General features: G+C 41.3%; 4 long non-coding RNA genes across 4 annotated transcripts; all 4 read left to right on the forward strand.

Annotated features, from left to right (window-relative positions):
- Window positions 1-13888: 13888 nt before the first annotated feature.
- Window positions 13889-14661, forward strand: LOC124509587 (uncharacterized). The gene is made up of 3 exons (XR_006961464.1): window positions 13889-14033; window positions 14140-14170; window positions 14444-14661. It is a non-coding gene; the product is annotated as an uncharacterized LOC124509587 (long non-coding RNA).
- A 443-nt stretch (window positions 14662-15104) lies between these two features.
- On the forward strand, window positions 15105-15651 carry LOC124509599 (uncharacterized). The gene is made up of 3 exons (XR_006961466.1): window positions 15105-15176; window positions 15410-15479; window positions 15587-15651. It is a non-coding gene; the product is annotated as an uncharacterized LOC124509599 (long non-coding RNA).
- A 456-nt stretch (window positions 15652-16107) lies between these two features.
- LOC124509641 (uncharacterized) lies at window positions 16108-20434 on the forward strand. The gene is made up of 8 exons (XR_006961474.1): window positions 16108-16200; window positions 16890-17285; window positions 17820-17877; window positions 17998-19132; window positions 19393-19459; window positions 19864-19929; window positions 20032-20099; window positions 20208-20434. It is a non-coding gene; the product is annotated as an uncharacterized LOC124509641 (long non-coding RNA).
- A 1764-nt stretch (window positions 20435-22198) lies between these two features.
- Window positions 22199-23486, forward strand: LOC124509642 (uncharacterized). The gene is made up of 3 exons (XR_006961475.1): window positions 22199-22532; window positions 22885-23003; window positions 23275-23486. It is a non-coding gene; the product is annotated as an uncharacterized LOC124509642 (long non-coding RNA).
- Window positions 23487-27367: the final 3881 nt, after the last annotated feature.

Below are 27367 nucleotides of genomic sequence, written 5' to 3' on the forward strand. Positions count from 1 at the left end.
TTGAAGTTCTAGTTCGGCCAAGGTCCAAAGTGTTGATGATTCCTCTAATGATGGCAGTAAGTTACATGTCAGTTGTGTTTTTTCAGGTCATGGTAGTCAGTCATGTTACAGTGACCCTGGTTATGCGCTTTCATGGGACCCTGCTAGTCACCTGGTAAGTGGTATTGTGGATGTGACAGTGTAGTTGAGATCACCTGTTCTTGAGATGTGTAGGTAAGTGAGGAGGGTGTCCCACACACTAACCACAGGGTTAACATGTTCTCTCTGCAGATATCTTGTTAAAGTCTTTGTGTTGCACACATATGAGATGATGTCACATTAACTCATTAGACCTCCCTATTTTCAGATGTGTATGTAATTAATGATGTTTTGAATGCTCTTACATTACACAAGCTTTTGGTTTATATGCAGTAGTTTAATTTGTAAACACCGTATTCTTGCAGGAGTCCTGTTAATACATGATGGTCTCTGTGATAAAAGTGTCGACCCAAATTAGAGGAATCACCAAGGTAGAGTTGATGTGTTCCATAATGGAAGTAAAATGGGTTATTAGCAGGTGTTGTGGTAGAACAGTTTGTACTTCAACAGACTTTTCCTATGTGTTTGTTTTTAGGTTCTTGTCAAGAAAACCCAGTGAACCTCACGGTATTCACTGATGGAAGCTTGCTCTTAACCTAGTAAGTGATGAAGTGGGTTCCACCACATTCCAGAGCACGTGATCTTCCATAGGAAGGTGGGTGAGGTTGATGTCCCTGACATTTGTGGTACCATGTTTGTTTGCAGGTATCCCGTTAAGGCCTTCGCTACTATGCAGGTATGAGATGATGTGACATTGACTTAGACACTACGGACCAGCAGATTTCTCCAGAAGAAACGATGGTGTTTCTAACGGTGTCAACTTTGAATTCTGCCAAGATCGAGGTAGTGTTGAAGCTTCCCCATTAACGGAGGTGACCAAGATTAATAGCAGGAGTCGTGGCAGCACACGTTGTTTTCTTTCTTTTTCTCTTTTTTTTTTTTTTGGAAAAAGGTTGTGTTCTTAAACCCAATCATTGCACGTGTTTTCTCAGGTCCCAGGCACGAACTCACAGCAAGTGTGACAACGGTCATTATTGGGACAATGTTTGTAAGCAAGTGAGCGAGAATGTAGGTCTTTCTATGATGTAGACTATCTCATCTCCAGTGTCTAGGTTGGGATGTGTCCCAGCACATGCGTTCTGCTTTTGTACGTATCCCGTTAAGGTCTTTGCTAAGAGAGGTGTGATGTGATCAGACAGACACTCACTACAGACTTTTTGTTCTTCTCGGACACCTAGGTAGTTAAGGTTCCCAAGACCCTGCCAAAAATGTCGTTTGGGGGCCCGTAGACAGTTAAGCATTTGATGTGAACTGAGCACTTCTGGTAAGCATGAGTATTCACTATCTTCTTGTAGAGGTAATGTATTTTTATACTCCTAGTGGTAACAGATACGCAGGTAACCATGGAAATTTTGCAGATGTCCCTTTAAGAAAGGAGTAACCTTCTGAGGGAGAAGTAACTTCTGAGGGAGTAACCTCCGATTTAGGCAGTTATTCAGGGGAACTTGATGAGTTACAAAATGATAACCTGACCAAGGGAATTTTTTGTGGGTGCCCATGTGATGTGTCCTGAACACTTCGCATATTTTTCAGGGTCCTCTTAAGACCTTGACCATGCCCCTGTCAGCTGTATTTAACGTGGCTTAAAGGAGGTAAGCGATTTGAGCCTAAACCACAAGCACAGACCATCTGATCTTCCCACATCTAGGTGAGTGATGTTGATGCCGTTAATACTTCCTGTTACCCTGACCTTGTTGCAGGTATTCGGCTAAGAAATGACAGAGTCTGGGGCGCCTGGGTGGCTCAGTCAGGTAAGCATCCCCTCTTGGTCTCAGCTCAGGTCATGATCTCACGATTTCGGAGATTGAACCCCACATCAGGCTCTGTGCTGACAGTGCAGAGCCTGCCTGGAATTCTCTCTTTCTCTTTGCCTCTTTCTATCTGCGTCTCTCTCTCTCTCTCTCTCTCTCAAAAAATAAAACAAAAAACAACCAAGAAAAAACAGAGTCCTTACGAATGCTAATAACCATCAGTTTCTACTTTGCACACTTTGGAAAAAATACGTGCTTAATCCCGTAGGAATTGAGAAGTTGATCCTGTCTAGGCAGTTGTGGTAGAGCCTTACCACTGTAGAAACCATAGGATTTTTCCAGGTTTCCAGTCAAGAAATGTTAGTCTCTGCTGACCATAGTGTTGACCTTGAATTAGTGCAAGTGCGCCAGTGGAGTTGAGGTGTTGCCTAACGATGGAAGGGAACATGTTCGTGTTCAAGTGAGGAAGATGTGCCCAACATTGGCGTTAATGTGTTTCTCTTTTGAAAACTTTATGAGTATCAGATTAAAATGTTTGCTAGTGTGCACGTATGAGGTGATGTGGTATTAACTGATTAAAGACCTTTGTTTTACGGTTTTATTTTTCAGTAATTTCTACCCCCAGCATGGAGCTTGAGTTCACAACTCTAAGATCAAGAGTCCCGTGCTCAACCGACTGAGCCAGGCAGGTGTCCCTACAGACACTTCTATATTGAGATATATACATGATTTATGATCTCAAGCGTCTTATGTTTATTTGGATTTGGGCATGTATTCAGCTAAGATTTTATTTGTCCCTAATGATGTTCATAGCAATATGATTTTTTTGTATTCCTGTTTAAAAATATGTACTTAACATACTAGTGGTAGACAGATTTGCAGATATCCAGCAAATTTAACATATTGTCCTGCAGTACTTTATTGACTATGGAATCATTATAAGTAATGTGAAGAGAGGAAGGTGTGTCTTCCTAAGGATTGACCTTGGAGTTCTCCAAGTATCCGTGTAGTGTTGATGGGTCCTGAAATGATACAGGGGCCAAGGGATTTGCAGGTGTAGACTTAGAATGAGACGTACACCAGAAATATTTTCTGCACTGGTATTTTTTGTGTTTTTTTTTTTTTGAGACTGCTGTCAATGAATCACAGTGACCCCGGCAATGATAGGTAACAGAGACATTGCTGATGTCACAGTAGAGCTGATGTAGGCCTAAGCCACAGCACTGACCATCTGCTCTTCAGAAAGCTAGGTAAGTGCTGATGGTGTCCCTAAGAGAGAGAGAGAGAGACAGTTTATGAGTTTTAGCTTGTGGGGATGGGGAGGGGGGAGGAGAGAGAGAGAGAGAGGAGAGAGAGGGGAAGAGAGTGCTCTCGCTAGGAGAAAGAGAGAGGCGGGGGGAGGAGAGAGAGCTCTTCCTCTCGAGAGGAATAGAGAGAGTGAAAGCAAGGGGGGGAGGGAGGAAACAGAGGAGGGGGGAGAGAGAGGGAGGGAGGGAGCAAACCCTTGTTGATACCTTGATTTCCTTGCAGGTTTTCAGGCAGGAAATGACATATTCCTTACTACTCGACACCATGAGTTTTCAGCGTTTAGAGAAAATTCTTGTTTAACTCTGAATGATGTGGGATTGCACGTATCAGGTGTTTGTTGTTATGTCTCAACCTCGGTAGTGATTATGGAAACTTTGCAGGTGCTCTTTAGAAGTTGTATTCCTTGAAAATGATCTTGACCGTGGAGTACTACAGCTATTCAAGCAGAGGTAATGCTTTCATAACGATGGAAATGACTGAGCTTATGTATAGGTGCCCTGGTAGAACAAGCTGTGTCCTTTCACCCATGTACCATACTGTGTTTTCCAGGTTTCCTGTCGAGATCAGATGAACCTCCCGCTAGTGATTCTCTGGGCACATTTCTGTTCCCCAGACAAGTGATGATGTTCACCTCCACTGTTTCAAATGATCTGATCTTCTCATATCGATATATGTGTGATTGATGGCCTAAACTTGCTGACCGTGTGTGTGTGTGTGTGTGTGTGTGTTTATGCGTGTGTGTGTGTGTTTATGCGTGTGTGTGTGTGTGTGCATGTGTGTTTTAGATAATCAGGTAAGAAATGACAGCATTTTGTCTACGGCCATACCACCCTGAACGCGCTCGATCTCATCTGATCTCGGAAGGTAAGCAGGGTCGGGCCTGGTTAGTACTTGGATGGGAGAAATGACAGCATTTTGCCAATTACTGCTCTCATGCTATTCTAGTGTTTTCTATTTCAGAGAAAGACTATGTTTACTTCTGTGAGTGATAGGTGAATTCTGACGTGAATAGCCATAATCATGGAGTTGTGTGATGGGGTAGTACCCTTGGGTTTGTGCAGGTGAGCAGGAAAGTGGTGAAGGTGTGGCTATCTTTGGCATAGACCTTGAAGGACTGCAACAATGCGGGAAGAGCGGAAGGGTCCTGCAGTGAGGGCAATGAACAAGATGATGTGCCGTGGCCTAGTAGAAGAGGAGTGTCCATAGACGCATTGTTCGCAAAGTGGTTTTTAAATTACCATCGAGAGGTCATGGTAAATTTCAAGATGGTCATCGATTAGACTTTGCATCTATTCAAGTAAGTGATGATATGGGCCTTAAGCACCCTACAAATGGATTTTCAGATATTTAGGTAAGGGTAGATGGTGTTCCTAACTGTTCTGTTACCATGTGTCTGTGCAGGTATTCGGTTCAGAAATGATACTGTTCCAAACAGTGCTAGTTAAGTATGAGCCCTTATTTATTTCTGTTTTTAAATTGAGATCTAATGTGTATTTAACTTCAGTAGTGATAACGGGATATGGATTTCCAGGGAACTTCTCCTTTTAGCCAGCAATAGTGACCAGGAGATTTCTAGAAGTACTGCTAGAAGAGATGTTAGTGTGTCTGACAATGGTGTTGACATTCACGTTGGGCCAAAATCCATATCGTGTTATGTTTTCCCTAATGATGGAAGTTACCGAGATTAGGTGAAAATAGGCTATTTATTTATTTATTTTTTGGCAGGTAAACAAGTTGTATCCTGCCACAGGCTTGTTGAGTGTTTGTGTCAAGATTCTAGCAGTCCTGACATCACAGTGACCCAGAGCGTTGTCATCAATGGGAACTTACTGGTAACCAGGTATGTGATAAAGTGGTTTATCACAATAGACATATCTGATCCTCAGCTCTCCAGGTGAGTGAGGTTAGTGTCTCTAGCACAATGTACCGTGCTTTCAAGTTGACCTTGAAATTCTAGTTCGGCCAGGGTCCAAAGTGTTGATGATTCCTCTAATGATGGAAATATCTTACATGTCAGTTGTGTTTTTTCAGGTTGTGGTAGTCAGTCATGTTACAGTGACCCTGGTTATGCTCTTTCATGGGACCCTGCTAGTCACCTGGTAAGTGGTATTGTGGATGTGACAGTGTAGTTGAGATCACCTATTCTTGAGAATTCTAAGTAAGTGAGGATGGTGTCCCAAACACTCACCACAGTGTTACCATGTTTTTTTCCTGCAGAAATCATGTTAAGGTCTTTGTGTTGCACAGATATGTCACATTAACTCATTAGACCTCCCTGTTTTCAGATGTGTATGTAATTAATGATGTTTTGAATACTCTTACACTACACATGCTTTTGGCTTATATGCAGTAGTTTAATTTGTAAACACCGTATTCTTGCAGGAGTCCTGATAAAACATGATGGTCTCTGTGATAAAAGTGTCAACCCAAATTAAAGGAATCACCAAAGTAGAGTTGATGTGTTCCATATTAATGGAAGTCAAAAGGAATATTAGCAGGTGTTCTGGTAGAACAGTTTGTACTTAAACAGACTCTTTCAATGTGTTTGTTCAGGTTCTTGTGAAGAAAACCCAGTGAACCTCACGGTATTCACTGATGGAAGCTTGCTCTTAACCTGGAAAGTGATGAAGTGGGTTCCACCACCATCCAGACCACGTGATCTTCCATAGGAAGGTGGGTGAGGTTGATGTCCCTGACATTTGGGGTACCATGTTTGTTTGCAGGTATCCCGTTAAGGCCTTCACTACTATGCAGGTATGAGATGATGTGACATTGACTTCGACATTATTTTCAGAGCGCTGTGTGACTAACGATATTATTCAGGCTCTTACATAACTTAGTGTTAGACACGTAGGCAGTTAAGACATTCAGTTGTCGCTAACAATCATAGTATGCGTGAGAATTTCTTCTTGTTTAGAGAAAATGTGTTTTGGACTGATAGGGGGACTTTCAGACATCCAGGGAATTCATCGTATTGTCCTTCACTGTGTTATTAACAATAGCCGTTTTGCAGGTGTTCCTTCAAGAGAGGAAGGTGGCTCCTACTGTGGGCTGACCTCAGAGTTTTGCAAGTGTTCAGGTATTATTGTTGGATGCCGAAATGATAGAAATGACCAAGGCAATTTGGAGGTGTAGGGGTAGAACGATACATGGACCAGACACTTTTTTCAGGATGTGTTTTTCGAGTCATGTCAAGACTTCACTGTGAGCTTACCAATGATAACATGGGACGTTGCTGTTACCAAGGTAAGTGATGTGGGCCTAATTCATAGCACAGATCATCTGATCTTCACGTACAGACGTAAGAGGTGATGGGTATCTCTAATATTTCTTTTTAACACACTTCTTAATAGTATTCAAATCATAGAGCATAGATTCCAGCCAATTCTGGGAACCATTGGTTTTCACACTTTATATTAAAGTGAAAAATTATGTTTACCTCTGTGAGTGTTGAGGGATTGTGTGTATCCAACCAATTGTCATGATGTTCTGTCCCCAGTAAGTAGCCATGGGATTTTTATAAGGTTCCTGTTATGAAATGATGATGTTATCTGACCTTGGTGTTGACCTTGAATTCATCGAAGGATCCTTGATGTGCTCTGTGATGATAGAGTGTCCATGGTTATTTGCAGATGTTCTGGCTAAAAAAAAAAAAAAAAAAGTTGTATCCCTTAATACATACTTCAAAAAATGTTTTTTGGGTTCTTGTCAAGATCCCATGATGAACCAGAAGTCATTAACACGGGGGACATCTCTGGTATGCAGGTAAGTGAGGACAGGCACATCACAGACCTTCTGATCTTTGTCCGTCTGGGTGAATGATGCTGGATTGTCGAAACCTGTTTGACTATGTGAGTTATTAGGAGGTGTTCAGGTAAACAAGCAATCATAATGTTTTGCTAATTTTAGCAACCATTATCCTGCTGTCCTATTGTACAGGTAATATACGTTTAACTCTGTGAGTGTGGAGTAATTTCCATTTTTCTGGGTAATTCCTGGATTTCCACCTCACAATTGTACCCATGGCAATTTAGAGATGTGTAGTCAGGAAATAATGCGTGTAAATTTGGCGAACCCTTTCTGTCTGTCTGTTTCTCTCTCTCACACACAATAAGTAAAGAAACTTAGGGAAATAAAAGAAATGACAGATTCCTTAGCCATTCTAATAACCATGAGTTTCTACTTTGCATATTTTAGAGAAAATTTATGCTTAATCCTGTAAGTATCGAGAAATTGATCCTGTCTGGGTAATTGTATCGTACACTCACCACAGTAGAAACCATAGGATTTTTTCAGGTATCCGGTCAACTAGTGTTAGTCTCTCCTGAAAACGGTGCGCTGATCTTGATTTGGTACAAGTGTGCTGGTGGAATTCATGTGTTCCATAATAATGGAAGGGAACAAGTTCACGTGCAGGTGTCTTGAGAGAACGCATTGTATATTAAACACATTTCTGTGTGTTTCCTCAGGTTCCTGGTAAGAAAACAGGGTGAACTGAAAATGGTTCACATACCCTTGCTAGTAAGCAGGTAAGTGTCAAAGTGAATCCGACTACAATGAAGACCCTGTGACCTTGAGTATCTAGGTAAGCGAGGGTGATATCCCTAACATTGGTGTTAATGTGGCTTATTTTTTGATTTTTGTCGGTATCAGGTTAGTATCTTTGCTAGTGTGCGGGTATGAGATGGTGTGATAGTAACTGATTAAAGACCTTTGTTTTAAAGATTTTAAGTAATTTCTGCACCCTCCATGGGGCTCAAACTCACAACTGTAAGATCCAGAGTCACATGCTCCACTGACTGAGCCAGGCAGGTACCCCTAAAGACATTTCTGTAATCAGGTATCTACATAATTTATCACTTCAAGTCTCTTCAGTTTACTTTCTTTATGGGATGTATTCAGTTAAGAGTTTACTGTGTCCCTTATCATGCTGGTAGCAATACGATTTTTTTGTGTTCTTGTTTGGAAATAAGATCACTTAACATAGCAGTTACAAATTTGCAGATATCCTGGAAGTTTCTCATATTGTCCTTCGCTCCTTTATTGACTATGGAATTAGTATAAGTAATTTGAAGAGAGGAAGGTGCGTCTTCCTAGAGATTGACCTTGGAGTTCTGCAAGGATCCATGGGTCCTGAAATGATACAGTGACCAAGGGAATGTGCAGGTGTAGTGGTAGAATGAGACGCGCCCAAAATATTTTTTGCCATGTTTTTCTTTTTTCAGACTCGTATCATTGAATCACACTGAGCCTATTGATGATAGCTAACATAAGACATTGCTAATGTCACGGTAGAGATGATGTAGGCCTTAGCCACAGCACCGACCATCTGATCTTCAGACTGCTAGGTAAGTGCTGATGGTGTCCCTAACACTTGTCGTTGCCATGAATTCTCTGCAGGTATTCAGGTAGGAAATGACAGATCTCTTACTAATTCTCAAAACCACGGGTTTTCGGTGTTTAGAGAAAAGTCTCGTTTAACTCTAATGAAGGACTGCACATATCAGGTGTTTGTCAGTCTGTCTCAACCACAGTAGTGATGGTGGAAATTTTGCAGGTGCTCCGTAGAAGTTGTGTTACCTGACAATAGTCTTGACCTTGGAGTCCTACAGCTATTCGAGCAGAGGTAATGCTTTCATAATGGTGGAAGTGACCCAGACTATTTATTGGTGTCCTGGTAGAACAAGCTGTGTCCTTTCACACATGTATCGTAATGTGTTTTCCAGGTTTCCTGTCAAGAGATTATGATGAAACTCGCACTAGTGATTCTCTGGGGACATTTCTGTTCCCCAGACAAGTGGTGATGTTCACCTTCGCCATTTCAAACCATCTGATCTTCTCCTATCTGGATGAATGTTATCGATGGACTAAACTTACTTAGCGCATGTGTTTTGGTTTTTTTTTTTTAATCATCAGGTGAGAAATGACAGCATTTTACCAGTTACTGAAATCATGCTGTTCTAGTGTTTTCTATTTCAGAGAAAATGTATGTTTCCTTATTTGAGTGTTAGGTGAATTCGGATGTGAATAGCCATAATCATGGAGTTGTGTGGGATAGTAGTAACCTTGATGTTTTCCACGTGAATAGGGAAGAGGTGATTGTGTGTCTGTCTTCGGCATACACCTTGAAGGACTGCAACAATCCAGGAAGAGTTGACGGGTCCTGCGCTGATGGCAATGAACAAGATGACGTGCAGTGGCCTAGTAGAAGAGGAGACACATTTTTCACCAAGTGTTTTTTAATTACCATCAAGTGATCATGGTAAATTTCCAAATGGTCATTGATGGGACTTAGTTTACATTCAGGTACGTGATGATATGGGCCTGAAGCACCCTACAAATGGATTTTCAGATATTTAGGTGAGGGTAGACGGTCTACCTAACTGTTCTGTTGCCATGTTTCTATGCAGGTATTCACATCAAAGATGATACTGTCCATTACCAGTAAGTATGAGCCCTTATTCATTTTTTTTTTAATTTAGCTATAATGTGTATTTAACCTCGGTAGTGATAAAGGGACGTGCATTTCCGGGGAACTTCTCCTGTTGCACATCTCCTTGGCCATGAGATTTCTCTTCTCTTTCTAGAAGAGATTTTAGTGCGTTTGACAATGGTGTCGAGCTCAAGTTCTACCAAGATCCATGTCGTGTTCTGTTTTCCCTGATGACGGACGTGACCCAGGTTATTTGTAAATAAACTGTTTCTTTTTGCAGGTTAACAAGTTGTATCCTGCCACTTGCTTGTTATAAGTATGTTTCTTAAGATTCTAGCAGTCCTGACACCACAGTGATAGACAGTGGTCGTCAGTAGGAACTTTCCGGGAACCAGCTATGTGATATTGTGGATGTCACCAATTAGTTGAGATCAACTGTTCCTGAGATGTCTAGGTAAGTGAGGATGGTGTCCCAAACACTGACCACAGCGTTAACATGTCTTTTCTGCAGGTATCAGGTTCAAGTTTTGCTGTTGCACAGGCATGAGATGATGTCACGTCAATTCATTAGACATCCCTATTTTCCAATATGCATGTGATTATTGATGTTTGAATACTCTTCCGTTACACATACTTCTGGCTTATATGCAGTAGTTTAATTTGTCCCTAATAATACTGGTAAAAACGATATTTTGCTGTATACTTGTTCAGGGATTGTGTTTCCTACACTCCCCCTGATGAGAGGTTCTGCACGTATCCAGATGATCTATCACATTGTCCGTCTTCATAATCCTGAATGTGGAAAGTTTACACGTATCTCTTTAAGGGAAGAAGGTATTTCCCACCAGGGTTTAGTCCTGGACGTCTGCAAGTATGCAGCTAGTGGTGATGCCTCTCAAAATGATGCACTTGACCAATGGAATCTGCAGTCGATCACATAGAAGAAAGTATGTGCTGAACGTATTTTCCACAATGTGTTTTTCAGGTTTATGTGAAGCTCTCCTGATTGATAGGCTCAGCTATTGTATTTAATGAGGCATATGGAAGTATGTAGATTAGTGGTGATGTGGGCCTAAACCACAGCACAGATCATGTGATCCTAATATGTAGGTAAGTGATTGTGTCCCTAACACTTCTGTTACTATGATTTTGTTGCTGGTGTTCAGCTAAGAGATGATAGAGTCCTAGTCCTTACCATGTCTAAGTGACCATGACTTTACCCTTTTTAAATTTTGGAGACAACTTACATTTAATCCTGTGAGTCTTGACGTTTGAATGTATCCCTAATTGTCAAGGAGTTTGCATGCCAAGTTAAACACCATATTGTTGCAGGAGTCCATGATGGTCTCTCTGACAGAAGTGTTGACCCGAATTAATGGAAGCCATCAAAGTAGAGTTGATGTGTTCCATAATAATGGAAGTGAAAAGGATCATTAGTAGGTGTTCTGGTGGAAGAGTTGTGTACTTAAACATATTTTTCCTATGTGTTTCTTCAGATGCTTGTCAGGAAAACCCAGTGAACCTCACAGTATTCACTGATGGAAGCTTGCTCTTGACCTGGTAAGTGATAGAGTGGGTTCTACCACCATCCAGACCATGTGATCTTCCATAGGAAGGTGGGTGAGGGTGATGTCCCTTATATTTGTGTTACCATGTTTGTTTGCAGGTATCCCGTTAAGGTCTTTGCTACTAAACGGTACAAGATGATGTGACGTTTTCTTATTAGAGACATTCTCATTTTCAGGTATTTACGTAATTAATGTTCATGACTCTTACATTTATCTTAATTTTCGGCATGTATTCTATTAAGAAATTAACACATCCCTAAGAACAGTGGAAGAATGTAATTTTCTGTGTTCTTGTTTGGGGATACTGTGTATTTAATACCTGTAGTGATAGGATGATCTAGGTATTCTATTACATAGTCTATCATAGCATTATTGACCATGGAGTTTTTGCAAGTATCCATCAAGAGGAGAAGGTAGGTCCTCCTCACTTTTTAACCTGAGAGTTTTACAAGTAACCGAGACAAATTTCAAGTGTAGAGGGAAAAGGATTCACTCTCTACAACGTGGTTTTCAGGTTCTTGTCAGAACATTCCGGTAAGGTAAGCCTATTATTGGTAGTTAACCTGGGACATTGCCAATGTCAAGGGTAGTGACAAAGTGGGCCTAACCCACAGTACATGCCATCTGTCCTATACCTAAGGAAGTCCTAGCTTGCCTAAGCTTTTTGTTGCCCTATTTCTCTTGCTTGCCATTTGTCTGCTGGTTTAGGTATTTAGTTTAGAAATGCGACTATCCTCATCAATACTTGTAACCACGTACCTTCCTTTTTTTAGAGAAAATGTATGTTTAACCCTGTGAGTTTTGAGTGATGTGTGGGTGTCCACCTAATGATTATGGAGTTCCCTGTTCCAGTAGTAACCCTGTGTCCCTTGACAGCAGTTAGGAGGTGAGGGTGTTTTTAACAGTGGCGTAGACCTTGGACAACTGCAAGTATCCAGGGAGAGATGAGGTGTCTCATGAGGGTGAAAAGGACGGAGGTCGTTTGCAGGTGTTCCGGTGGACAGTACGTGTCCATCTGCCCACGTATCACAATGTGGTTTTCAGGTTCCCATCAAGAGATCATGGTGAACTTCTTAATGGTTTTTACCAGCGACATCCTTGTCTTGCAGTAAGTGGTGATGTGCCTTAAGCATCCCCACCGACCTTCTGTCTCGAGATGTCTAGGTAAGTGACGATAGTATCACTAACACTTGTGTGACCACGGTTTTGTTTGGTTTTATGTGTGTGTGTGTGTGTGTGTGTGTGTGTGTGTGTGTGTAAAAATAGTACCTCAGACAAGGCTAGTAAGCATTATTAGCTCTCACAGGCTTAAGAGTTTAGGGGCACCTAGCCCATCCGTGGAGCATGTGACTCTCGATCTTGGGTTGTGAGTTCAAGCCCCGCCGTGGGCCTAGAGCTTACTTAAAAATAAATAAATACGTAAGAGCTTACGTTTAATGTGTGTTGAACATAAATAGTGACCGAGATCTATGCAGGTAAGTTATCCAGGCTTCATACCCCAGTGTTGACCATAAGATTTTTCCAGGTGGTCAGTCAAGAGGTAATGGTGTCTCTAATATCCATGTAGACCATGAAGTTCTGCCAGGATCCAGGTAATGTTGATGGTTCCCACAATGAGGAAATTGACCAAAATTCTTTACAGGCCCCCTGGCAGAACACGTTGTTGCCTTACACACATTTTTGACACCTCGTTTTTCAGGTGCCTGTCAAGAAATCACTGTGAACGTAATAACGGTCATGAGCAAAATCTTGTTAGTAACCAGTGAAGGGATAAAGAGTGTTACTTACCGTGAAGACCATCTAATCTTCACATTATCAAAGCAAGTGAGAATGAGGTCTCTAACATTTGTGTTCTCATCTTTTTGCAGATAAGCCATCAAGGTTTTGCTAGTAAACAGGTATGAGATGATGTGACATTGACGTAGACATTATTTTCAGAGCTCTTTGTGACTAAATGATATTGTTCAGGCTCTTACAGTAACCTAGTGTTAGGCACGTATGCAGTTAAGAAATTAAGTTGTCCCTGACAATCATAATATGCCTGAGAATTTCTTATTGTTTAGGGACAATATGTTTTGGACTGATAGTGGGACTTTCAGACATCCAGATAATTCATCATATTGTCCATCGCTGTGTTACTTACCGTGGGATTATTGCGGATAATCCTTCAAGAGAGGAAGGTGGCGCTTACTAGGGGCTGACCTCAGAGTTTTGCAGGTTTTCAGGTGTTACTGATGGGTCCTGAAATATGATACAAATGACCAAGGGAATTGGCAGTTGTCCATCAGGATAAACTTGTACCAAACGCGTTTTTCGCAGTGTGTTTGTCAGGTTCCTGTCGAGACATCACGACGAACCTCGCGATGGTCAGTAATGGGGAACTTTCTGCAAGCAGGCAGATAAAAGAGAATGTGGGCCTAAACCTCAGGCCATCTGGTCTCCAGATAGCTAGGTAAGTGATGACGTTTATAACATTTCTCAATCCCATTACGTTCCTGCAGGTGTTGAGGTAAGAGACGATGTAGCCCTTACCAGTAATAAAAACCGTGAGTTCTCACCTTTATATTTAGAGAACATCTATAGCGCTGTTCGTGTCGAAGGATGGTTCTTGTACAGGTGATTGTCATGGAGTTCACACCCCAGTAGGACCCACGGAATGTGGCAGATGTCCAGTTGATGTGTTCCATAGTAATGGGAGTGAAAAGGTTATGTTCAGGTGTTCTAGTAGCATAATTTGCATTTCAAACCCATTGTTGCTTGTGCTTTTACAGGTTCTTGGCAAGAGAACACAGTGAACCTTCCACCGGTTTGGAACGCATCCTTACTAGTGACCAGGTAAGTCATACAGTGGGTCTTACTACACTGCAGACCAATGTAATCGCCAATATCTAGGTAAGTGAGGGTGGTGTCCCTAACACTGTGTTACTGTGTTCATTTGCAGATACCCTTTTAAGGTCTTTGCTTGCCCACAGGTAAGCAATAATGTGACATCAACTCAATAGAGACGTTCTTATTTTTAGATGCCCGCATATTAATGTGTTTCAGGTTCTAGTATTCACATTGTTTTTGGCACGTATTCTGTTAAGACATCAGTGTATTGCTAAAATGCTAGTAAGAATGAGAGTTTTATCCTTGTTCAGAGATACTGTATTTTTTAAAACGAGTAGTGATAAAAGGATATGCAGGTATTCAGGTAATTGAGAGTATTGTCCGTCACAGTATTCTTGACCGTGGCTTTTTTGTAGGTATCCCTGCGGAGAGGAACCAGTCTCTTCCTAGCTTTGCGCTTGGAGTTCTGCAGGTACGCAGGTAGTGTCGATGGATCCCAAAACAATACAAGTGACCATGGGAATTTGCAGGTGTATGGGTTAAATAAGACACAAACAAAATTTCCACAATGTGTTTTTCAGATTCACTTCAGGACATGACGGTGAGTCTGTCAATAGTAGTTCATGTGAGACCCTGGTGGTATGAACGTAAGTGATGATGTGGGCCCCAGCACAGACCATCTGATTTGCATATGCATGGGCAAGTGGTTAAGTGTTCTAACACTTCTTGTTCCCGTGTTGTTGTTTTTTTTTGGCAAGTATTTGGGGAAAAAAAATGATGGTTTTACCAACTGTAGAAAACACAGGTTTTCACTTTTATATTTCAGGAAGGTTTATGTTGAACACTGTGAGGCGTTACATACATCCAAGTATTTATCTTGTGTTCCCTCCGTGGTACTATTTATATGATATTTAGAAGCGTCCGAACACTGACAGTTTTCTGACGTTGTTGCTAACTTTCCATTACAAGTACTCAGAGTTGGTTTGTTCCGTAATGATGAAGTGAACAATCTTTTTTGCAGGTGTCATGGTAGAAAAAGTTGTTTCCATTAACCCTGATTTCGTAACGTGTTTTCCAGATCCTTGTCAAGACCTCAGGATGAACTTAGCAGCAGTCATGAATAGGGGCGGATATCCTGTTGATACGCAGGTAAGGCCACCCGATCTCCAGATACCTAGGTAAGGGATAACAGTGTCTCTAAGGGTTGTTACCATGATTTCTTTGCAAGTATTCGGGTAGGAATTGATAGTCCTTTCTAATTCTAGAAAGTGTGAGTTGTTAGCGTTTGTATTTTAGAAAAGATGTCTGTTTAGCCCTGTGAGTGTTAAGGGCTATTTATCATGATGCTTCCGACCATAGCAATGACCATGGGAATTTTGCAGGTGTCCTGTAAAGAAATAGTGTGTTCCCTGACAACAATGGTCTTGATCTTGGAGTACTGCAAGCATGCAGGTAGAGTTGACGTTCTCATAATAGCGAAAGTGACCAAGGTGCCTTAGAGGTGTTCTGCTTACAGCAGGTCATGTCCCTTTACACATATGTCATAATGTATTTGTCAGGTTCCTTCAAGATCCTGAAGCACTTAACAGTGGTCGGTAATGGGGGACATTTCTTGTGTCCAGGTAAGTGGTGACGTGTATCTTTACCGCATCAGACCCTCAGATCTCTCCGTGCGTGTGTGTGTGTGTGTGTGTGTGTGTGTGTGTGTGTGTAATACGTAAGGTGTTGATTGCCTTAGCTTGTTTTACTGTGTGATTTTTTTTTAAGGTTTGCCAGTAAGAAATGATGTTGTAATAATTCTGGCAATCACGTTATCCTACTGTTACTTATTTTAGAGAAAACTTATGTATAACCGTGTGAGTGTTGATCAATTTGTGGGTATCCACGTAATAATCACAAAGTTGTGCATCACAGTAGTAACTGTGGTATTGCTGCTGGCAAACATTCAAGAGATGATGGTGTTTCTAACAGTGGTGTAGACTGGGGAGTACTGCAAGAATCCAGGTAGAGTTGATAGGTCCTGCGTTGACGAAACTGAGCAATGTTATTTGGAGGGTCCCGAGAGGAGAAGTATGTCCATAGTCACCTTTGTCATAATGTGTTTTTCAGGTTCCGGTCAAGAAATCATGGTATGCCTCATAATGACCATGAACAGAACTTTGCTCGCAGCCAGGTAAAAGATAGGAGGCTAAAACACCCTACACACAATCCAGTCTTCAAATATTTAGGTTAGCGTGGATGGTCCTAACGTTTGGGATAGCACGTTTTTCTATGTGGATTCCGTTGAAAAATGATACTGTCCCAACCAATGTTAGTAGTAAGCATTAGCCCTTAGAACTATAGAGCTTAACGTTCAGTGGGTGTTTAAACTTAGCATTGATGGAGGCATATACAGGTATCTAGGTAAGTTATTCTACTATTAACATTCTCATTAAGTTCTTTGCTAGTATAAAATTGAGGTGATGTGACAATAAATCCTCAGGGATTTATTTTCAGATATATAGGTAATTAACGCTTCCTCAACCTTTATATTAGTCTTCTTGGCGTATACACAGTTCAGAAATTAACTGGCGAGCATGAGCTTTTACTGTCTCCTTGTTCGGAGATAATACGTGTTTTTACACATACCAATGGACCTACAGTCAGTCATCCAGCTAATTTGTCATATATTCCATACCCATGATGCTGACCATAGGATTTTTACAGGCATCCACTCAAAAGATGAATTTAACCTGTTGAGTTCTGCGTATTTTCCAGTAATGTTGAAGGGGGTCCCAAAATAATACACTGGCCAAGAGAATTTGCAATTGTCCAAGTAGAATAAAATGTACATGGAACAAGTTTTCTATGCTGTGTTTTCAGGTTCAGGTTAAGACATCATGGGGAGTATATCCATCGTAGTAAATGAGGCACATAGCATGTATGGAGGTAAGTGATGATGTGGGCCTGAATTACAGCACAGATCATCTGATTCTATATGCAGGTAAGGTATTATGGTCCTAACACTTCTTGTTACTATGATTTTGTTACAGGTGTTCAGGTAAGAGATAGTCCTTACCAAATCTAGTGACCTTGACTTTATACGTTTTACATTTTAGAGATAAACGTTTAACCCTGTGAGTTTTGAGAGCTGATTGTATCCATAACTGTTAATTTCCCACCCCACTAGTAACCACAATGTATTTGCAGGAAGTCTGCTTCAGACATGATGGCCTTCTTCTGATGAAGGTGTTGACCCGAGTTGATGCAAACGTCAAGGTAGAGTTGATGTGCTCCATAATAATGGAAGTGCAAAGGATTGTCAGTAGGTGTCCTGGTAGAGCAAGTCATGTCCTTGAACATCTCTGTCCTATGTGTCTCTTCAGTTTCTTATCAAGAAAGTATAGTCAGGGCGCCTGGGTGGCTCAGTTGGTTAGGCGACCGATGTCAGCTCAGGTCATGATCTCACAGTTCATGAGTTCGAGCCCTGCGTCAGACTCCGTGCTGACAGTTCAGAGCCTGGAGCCTGCTTCGGACTCTGTGTGTCTCCCTCTCTCTCTGCCCCTCCCCAACTTATGCTCTGTCTCTCTCTCTCTCTCTCTGTCAAAAATAAAACATTAAAAAAAATTTTTTTTTACTTAAAAATTTTTTACTTAAAAATTACTTAAAAATTTTTTTTAAAAAAAATTAATTTGACCCTAATAATACAAGTAAAAATTAGATTTTTCATATTCTTATTTAGGGATGATGTATAATCCAAGTAACTTACTCTATTACCGTCATCATTTTTATCGATCTTGGAAATTTTTTCAGGTGTCCGTTCAAGAGAAGTAGATGTCTCTTCACAGGGTTTATCCTTGGAGTTCTGCAAGTAAGTATCCAGGTAATATGGATGGGTCTCAAAATGATACAAGTGACCAAGGGAATTTGCAAGTGTGGAGGCAGAATAATTCATGTGCTCAAAACATTTTCCACGATGTGTTTTTTTCAGGTTAACGTCAAGACCTCACGGTGACTTTATCAATGCTAATGGATGTGGGACATTGTTGGAATGGAGGTAGGTGATCCTGTGGGTCTAAACCACAGCACATACCATCCAGCTTTCATACATGGAGGTAAATGGTGAGTATCCTTACACTTCCTGTTACCATGAATTTTTTGAAGGTGTGCGGGTAAGAAATGATAGAGTCCTTACCAATTCCAAAGACCCTGTTTCTCTGCTTTCTGTATTTCAGGAAATGTTCATTTTTAACCCTCTGAGTGTTGAGGGACTGCACGTATACAGGTATTTATCATGATATTGCCCGTGAAAGTCCTACCCATAGGCTATTTGCAGGTGTCCAATCATAGAATGATGGTCTTATCCGATACTGGTATTAACCTTGGATTACTGTAAGTATCCAGTAGAGTTGATGTGTCTCATGATGATGAAGTGAACACTGTTATTTGCAGGTTTCCTGGTAGGAAAAAGCTATGTCCTTCAACACACGCTCGTAATGTCTTTCCAGCTTCCAGTCACGAATTGATGAATCTAACATTGCTCATCAGTGGGGATGTTCTTAGTGTGCAGGTTAAGTGATGACGTGGGCCTAGACCAGGCCATCCGATCTCCATCTAGCTGGATAAGTGATGAAGGTTTCCCTAACAATTGTTACCATTTTTCTTTGCAAGTATTCAGGTAGGAAATAGTCCTTACCAATTCTGGAAACCCTGAGTTTTTTCTTTTTATATTTTAGAGAAAATTTTATTTTATTCTTGTGCGTGATGAGGGGTTGCCATATTCAGGTAATGATCATGATGTTTCTAACCCTAGCCATAACCATGGAAATTTTGCATGTGTTTCATAATGAAATGTTGTTATATCGGATCATGATCTTGACCTTGGTTGGAATACTGCAAATATTTAGGTGGAATTGATGTTCTACTAATGAAGGAAGCGTCTAAGGTAATTAATTTGAGGTTTCTTGCTGCAAGTTCTGTCTTTTTACACATCCGTAATGTGTTTTTCAGATTCCTGCCGAAAGATCAAGATGAAATCAATGGTTAATGGGGGACATTTCTGGTATCCAGATAGGTTATGCCGTACGCCTTCACCACATCAGACCATCTGATAGTCACATATCTAGGTACGTGATATTGATGGGCTAAACTTGTTCTACTATGTGATTTATTTTAGGTATTCAGGTACAAAATGATAGTGTTTTATCAATTCTAGCAGTCATCTCAAAAGAGATGATGGTGTTTCTGACCATGGCATAGACCTTGGAGTACTGCAAGAATCCAGGCAGAGTTAAATGTTGGGTCGTGTGTAACGAAAAAGGCCATTTGCAGTATCCTAGTAGAAAAGGTGTATCTATAGACAGCTTTTTTACAACGTGTTTTTCAGGTTCTGGCAGTCATGAAATAACGGTGAACCTAAAAATCGTCATTAACAGAACCTTACCAGTAACCAAGTAAGTGATAAAGTGGGTCTTACGTCACTACAGACCACGTGATCTTCAGATATCTGAGTGAGCATGGTTTCCCTAACAGAGTGTCACTTTGTGTTTTTTTGCAAGTGCCCTGTTAAGTCCTTTCCTAGTATACGGGTATGAGATTATGTGGCATTAACTCAATAGAGAGCTGCTTGTTTTTCATACATGCAAATGATGTTTTCAATACCATGTTAACTATGTTTTTGGCACGTGTGCAGTTCAGAAATTAATTTGACCCAAATAGTACTAGTAAGCATGAGATTTTAGCGTCTTCGTATTCAGAGATGATGTGTTTTTATACACCCATAGTGGTAGATAGGCAGAAATCCAGGTAATTTATCACACTGTCCATCACCGCATTATTGACTGTGGGATTTTTGCAGGTATCCCTTCAAGAGAGGAAGGTGTCTCTTACTAGGGCTTAACCTCAGATTTCTGCCGTTATCCAGGTAACGTTGATGAATTTCAGTGATACGGTTGACCAAAGAATTTGCAGGTGTCCCTGTAGAATAAGATGTGTACCAAACACATTTTCCACAATTTTTTTTCAGGTTCACGTGAAGACCTCCCTATGAGCCGGTTAGTGGTAGTTAATGATGTGTGCATAGCAGGTATTGAGGTAAGTGATAACGTGGGCCTAACCCACAGTACAGATCATATGACCTTCATACATGTAAATAAGTGATGATGGTGTCCCTAACACTTGTGTTACCATATATTTTTCCAGGTACCCTGTTCAGGTCTTTGATAGTACAAAGGTATGAGATGATATAATATTAACTCATCGATGTTCTTATTTTCAACTATCTATGTAATTGTTTTTAAGACTCCTCCTTCCCTTGTTTTTGGCAAGTAGAAGTTAAATTAATTTGACCCTGACCGTGGGGGACGGGAAGGGGGAAAACCTAGTTACACAGAGGGAGAGAGGCAAACTATAAGAGACTCTTAAATACAGAGAATGAACTGAGGGTTGATGGGGGGGGGAGGGGAAAACGGGTGATGGGCATTGAGGAGGACGCTTGCTGGGATGAGCACTGGGTGTTGTATGTAAGCGATGAATCACGGGAATCTACCCCTAAAACCAAGAGTACGCTATATACACTCTATGTCAGCCAACTTGACAATAAATTACATTTTTTTAATTAATTTTTGACCCTAATAATACTAGCAAGCAGTTTTTATTGTTTTCTTATCTGGAGATAACGTGTATTTCTCACTCATAGTGGTACGTCAGATATCTAAGTCACGTATCATATTTTGCTAACTGCATTATTAACCATGGAATGTTTGCAGGTATCCCTTCAAGAGAGGAAAGTGTGTCTGACTAGGGTTTAACTTCAGAGTTCTGGAAGTGTCCAGGTAATGTTTATGGGTCTCCAAAGGATACAAGTGACCAGGGAATTTGCAGGTGCATGGGTAGAATGAGACATGTCCCAAACGTAAACCACAGTATGTTTTTCAGAACATGCCAAGAGATCACAATGAGTCTATCTATAGCAGTTAATGGGGGGGACATCACTGGTATTAAGGTAAGTGCTGCTCTGGCCCTAACCCATGACACGGACCATCTGATCTTTGTGTATTTAGGTAAGTGATGACATGTGCTGCCACTTTTTATTACCATGATTTTGTTGCAGGAATTCAGGTAAGAAGGAAGAATCTTGCCAATTCTAGAGACTGTAAATTAAGAGATAATCGTGTCTCTAATGGTGAGATCAGCCTACCTAAGGTTACTGGTAGACTTAATGAGTCCCGCAGTGATACAAGGGACAAGGTTCTTACCAGGGTCCAGGTAATAAAAGTGTTGTCATATCACATCTGTTCAAGTGTGTTTTTCAGGTCACTGTTAAGATACGATGGTAAGCTTCATAAAGATGATGAAAGGGATTTTGTTTGTATCCGGGTAAGTGATGATGATAGCCTTTTCCATGCAATAGACCATCTAATATTCAATATCTTTGTAAGTACGGGTGGTGCTCCTAACTTTGTGTTGCTGGGTTGTTTTTTTTTTTTTTGGTGTGTTTTTTGCAAGTATTCGGCTAAGAAATGATATTGTTAGTCAATGCTAGTAAGCATTATCCCTTTCTTTAAAATTTTTTAAATTTATTTGTTTTGAGAGAGAGAGAGAGCGAGCATGAGCGCAGGAAGGGCAGAAAGCAGGAGAGAGAAAGAATCCCAAGCAGGATCTGCAGTGTCAGCACGGAGCCCGATGCAGGGCTCGAACTCAGGAAGCATGAGATCATGACCTGAGCCGAAATCAAGAGTAGGACGTTTAACTGACTGAGCCCCCCAGGTGCCCCAGTCCTTATTATTTTAAAGCTTAGATACAACATTTGTAAAACCTCCGTAGTGACAGAGATAACACAAGTGTCCAGGTAAGTTACTGACCATCTCCTGTTTATTGACCACGGATTCTTACACTAGTCTTGTCGAGACAGTATTGTGTCTCTAACTGGAGGCTGACCTTGAACTCTGCAAGTTTCTAGGTAGATTTGATAGGCCTCATAAATTCGATGGGATTTGGCAGGTGTTCAGGTAATACATGTATTCCTAACACAGTTTTTGCCATGAATTTTTGTAGAACCCAATCAAGAGATAATGGAAGGCCTTACATCCTGTCTTGATTAGATACCAGAAAAATCCCAAATTACCTACTGTGGTCACGAAGAGCACTGGGTGATGTATGGAATTGTTGAATCACTGTATTGTATGCCTGAAATTAATATTACACTGCATGTTAACTTTACTGGAATTAAAATTTAAAAAATACATATACAAGGGGATTCAAACACAATCCCAGTGAAAAAATGACCTATTCAAGTCATGGAACAAGATTTTCCATTTTCAATAGCTGCCTATGAAAAAAATCTTGCTCCAATTCCTAAAATGAGAAAAAGCAAAAAATAAAATCGAATGAATGAATGAATTAGTAAATAAATCAATACATATTGTTGTCAGTTGAACCATCATCTCTTGATTTGTATTTTTACAGACACCCGCTCAAGAGGAGATCACGTCTCTATTCAAGGGTCTTGTCCCTGGAGCTTTGCAGGTATCTGGATAAATTTTATGGTTACCTTTAAGTCTGTAGGGCTCAGTAGGTTTTTAGGTGTCCAGGTTATAGAATTATCCGTAAACAACTGGGAAGAACCTCAAGTGGTATTGAAGGCGAAGTTTTGCTTGTGTTCAAGTACAAGTTAATGGTGTTTATACCACAGCTAGAGCTCATGAGATTTGGCAGATATCCAGGTAGACAATGTTGCTGGTGTTCTTAAGCCAACATAGTGACCATGTTTATTTTTAAGTATTCTTAAGTTGTAAGCAGTGATCAGGGACATTTTGCAGATATCCTGTCACACTGTGAAGGTGTCTCTAACTAAGGTGTTTTTCTTGGAAATTCGTAGGTGTCCAGGTAATGTGTCCCTAATCCAGATAACGATCATGGGATTTTGCAGTTATCCAAGCAAGAGACGACATGCCCCTGCCATGATCTTGATTCCCCTGCACATGTCTAGGTATCCAGGTAAGAGACGATATTTGTCTGATTATATTAGTGGCCCGGGGGCTTTTACTGGTCTGCGGGCAGATGATGCTTATATCTGTCTCCAGAGTGCTGACCTTTGAATTTTGCATGTATCCAGGTAAGAGTTGATCTGTCCCTTACCGTGCTAGTGGCGTTAGGATATTTTAGTTCAGATAAGCAGTGGTATGTCCTTAACCATGTTAGTTACCACGAGATTTTGCAGGTATCCAGGTAAGATACCATGTATCTACAACATATTATTTCTCTTCAGACTTTTAAGGTATTCTGGGAAGAGATGATGATGGTCCTAACCACACTAATGACGACAGAAATTTGCACATATCCACTCAAGAGACGATGGCATCTCCATCAACATTGGTGGCTGTGGAGGTGGAAGAAATGGCATGCTTTTTTTTTGGAACTATATAATTTGTTAAAAGAATTTTGACATTCAATGACTAGTAAATGTTATTCGAAATTGTATTTTGTTCTATCCATTTCTTGATTCACTTTCTCCATAATGACATTTGCACCAGGCATCTTAGGCTCACGTTTATGAAATATTTTAATATCTTGGGGCCATCGATATAGACACACTTCATCTGAAATGTGGTTATTCCTAACCACACAAGGAAAACTAGGCTGTCGACCCAATTCTTCATTAAAAGGGTTGGGGGGCAGGGGCGGGGTCGCCTGGGTGGCTCAGTCGGTTGAGCATCCAACTTCAGCTCAGGTCATGATCTCGTTGTCCATGAGTTCGAGCCCCACGTCGGGCTCTGTACTGACAGCTCAGAGCCTGGAGCCTGTTTTAGCTTCTGTGTCTCCCTTTCTCTCTGCCCCTCCCCCGTTCATGCTCGCTCGCTCTCTCTCTCTCTCTCTCTCTCTCTCTCTCAAAAATAAATAAACATTAAAAAAAGAACTTAGAAAAAAAAAGGGGTTGGGGTAACCAAGGAAGAAGAATATTGGTATACATATTTTGGAGAAAAAAACATTTGTATCACCCTCCTGATATGAATAGGCATTAGATGGTATGTTAGAAAAAAATATGTGAATCGTGATAGAGATTAATGGGGAACCTGAATATCTCTTACCTAATTTTCAGTTATTACTTAGTTTATATCATTACCATATAGAAAATGAGAGCTGAGTAAGAATTTGATGATCATTGGGGTGCCTGGGTGGCTCAGTCGGTTAAGGGTCCAACTCTTGTTTTCAGCTCAGGTCATGATCTCCTGGTTCATGAGTTCAAGCCCCACATCGGGCTCTGCACTGATGGCCCAGAGCCTGCTTGGGATATTCTCTCTCTCTCTCTCTCTCTCTCTCTCTCTCTCTCTCTCTCTCTCTCTCTCTCTCTCTGCCCTTCCCTGCTTGCATGCTCTCTCTCTCTCAAAATAAATATATAAACTTTAAAAAACAAAAGAATTTGCGGAGTACGGGGAGGTTAATCAAGGTCACACAGCTGTCTAGTCGTGAAGTGTACTTTCCACTACCCTGCTTTCCTGGTTTGAAAACCTGAGACCAATTAAAAAGCAATAAAGCAAGTGTCCAGGAGCTTGTTAGAATCGATATAGCTCAGGAAATGTACGTCCAATTGGCCAGACTCTTCATCGTGTACTTTGCTTTTTTTGTTCATGTAGTCAGTATAAAATTCTCCTTGTCCCTGGGTCTCCGTCCTAAACCCCCAGCTACAGATGTCTGCAGTGAAGGGAAGCAACCTAGTCTGAATTGCAATTCAGCCGAGTGGGATCCCTGTGAACTTCCATTCTCCTCTGATAGAACCGTTCTGCGATCCATTTACAACCGTTGTTCATCTAAGTATGGAACCACCACTCTCCATTTCAACACCATGGAACATATGTCAGAGCAAGACCTGGTAGGTCTAATTCCATAGGAAAAGAGAAGTAAAGGGTTGAATCTGCAACATTGGATGATGATAATGTTGGAGAAAGAAAATTAACGAAGATAAACAAACGTGACAAGATGTCTTCACCCCCATCCCTGCACACAGTAGGCACTCAGTATTTTTCTAAGTAAATGAGTGCTGCTTGACAGGTTGGATGATTAAGGATCAGTTCATTCAACCACCATTCATTCTTCTTGTGTGTGAAGTCACGAAAGCTAAAACTCCATTTCCCAGACTTCTTGCAACATGGATGTATGATTCAGGGTCCATCATCCAGTGTAACAGTATGTTTAACTTTTACTGGAATTAAGTCCCAGGTAGAAGGGCAAAGGAGTGGACATTTTGCTGGCACAGAATGTGGCAGGGGTACCTTGGTTCTGGCCAGACGCATATGAGTTCGTCTAATTCATAAAGCAGGTAAACCAATGCCGGAGACATAGCTCAGGGTCCAATATGCTACCTGAAGAGACATTCATTTTCCCACTTTTTTTTCTTTTAGTTTTTGAAAATTCAGGCCATATTGCCATAGAGATACAAGACGTTGAAAAAGCCAACTATTAAACCACCAGTGAAACCCATGAAGAGCCAAGGAAAAACTAATCATCCATATGAATACATCGTATATAGTCACTATAAGGTCGATATAATTTTGTGTTCTGATTTTTTTTTAATTGCAAATATATATGCGCATATTTTAATATCTAGCAAATTGCAAAAATGACCAGGAAAAATTAAACATGCAAACCTGTGCCCCTAGAAGTCCTTCATTCAACACTTAAGTACCTACCAGTAGTCGGTACTGTTCCACGCTCTGGGGATCACGGGTGAAGAAGCTAGACAACATCCATGCCCTAAGGAAGATTACATTTTCTAGTATGTTCCCATTCCAGTGACCCATACATCTGGTGGCCCCGTTATTTCAGCATTTCCATGATCCCAGCATAATTATTAATCGCTCTCGCTCTCAAGGGTATCTCATTCTGGGCACTACGTGAAATGGACACCGTGGATATGACAATACACAGGACCTACTTTAATGAGAAAAATAAGTGCTGTAAGAATATAAGGTAAGGTGATGGTAATTGGGGAAAGGGACTTCTTCCTTGTGAGTGGTCGGTCAGGGAAGGTCTCTCTGAGGAGAGCTAAAGCAGTGAAAAGAAGGAGCCAATAGGTGAAGATTGAGAAGGTAAGCATTCTGGGGACAGAAAATGCAAGTAGATGTGTCGGGAGGACAGAAAGAGGCAGGACAGATGGAGTGCAGCGCATGAAGGGAGGGTGCGGCCAAGGGATGTACAGGGACCAGATTGCACAAGGCCTTGTATATCGCGGCAAGGAACTTGACTTCCATTTGAAATGCAGTGGGTGGTCTTTGAGAAAGAACAAAGTAACTTAATTTGTGTGTCTTTGCCCAATTTATTCAATGCCACAGTACAGCAAATCCGTACCTGATGAGGCACTCTGAAACCTAAATCCCAGTGGCTCCTGTAGTAATGCCACAGGGACCACGACTTAATGACAACTCATGCCCAGTTATTACCAACACCGGCATGGGAGGTCCATTATGATAGGACTTCAAGCTTACTACTAAGCTCAAATTCTCAAGAAACCTTTACAACTCCCCTCCCCCCGCCCCCGCCAAAGTATTAATGGATAAAATACATCAAAGCGTGCAATTTTAGGACGTTAGAACAGACTTGCAAACAAATGCGAATTTTTACAAGTTAGTTCCCCTTCCCCTCGCCTCATTTCCGCCATTTGTTGGATTTTGCAGTTTAAACGTAGTTGGGACAAGTCTCCAGACGCAAGGGAGTGGCGATTTGGGGCAAACTTCCTCCCATGGGTTTGGTTTCCTCCCATGGCTTCCTCCATGAAATTGGTTGGACAGGGAGGGAGGAGCAGGGTTCCACAATCTGGTAGAGGTCCTTGATGGGTGTTCCAGCAGCTTCCACGCTCCTCCTGAGGCATTTTAAAGTGGTACAGCTCAGAGGCACACCTCCCTCCTGCTATGCTTAGCCTCCCAAGGCCCAACACTTGGCCACATGGGTTGTATGCAACACACGGGTGCCAGGCTGCAGAAGTGTAGCGAGGGCCAGGTTCTAGGTCACTTTGCTCACAGAACCAGGTCAGCTCAGAGGAAGGGACACGTCCTCAGTTCAGCCTTGCTTTGCCTTTGGGTTTTATGAATTCCAAGCTCCTCAAATCCATGGGCTCTCTGCCCCAAACCATGTCCGGAAAATGGATGTCCGCTCCCTGCCTCTCTACCTCCTACTCGGAAAAGGGCCGTGCCCTGAGGGGAGGCCACCAAGACTTCTGAGCCTCATTTGGGACATTCCTGGGGCCTTCATGACCTCCGGCCAGTTCCCTTACTCTCTGAATCTCAGCAGATTCACCCTCACCAGCTGGCTAGCTCTGTCTCCTGGTTCTCACTCTGGATTTGAAATCGATTTCCCATTTCAGCAAC

This window comes from Lynx rufus, unplaced genomic scaffold, assembly GCF_022079265.1.
Source record: "Lynx rufus isolate CCGP_SWC_20201006 ecotype Redwood Valley unplaced genomic scaffold, mLynRuf1.p SCAF_14, whole genome shotgun sequence".
NCBI classification, from domain to species: domain Eukaryota; kingdom Metazoa; phylum Chordata; class Mammalia; order Carnivora; family Felidae; genus Lynx; species Lynx rufus.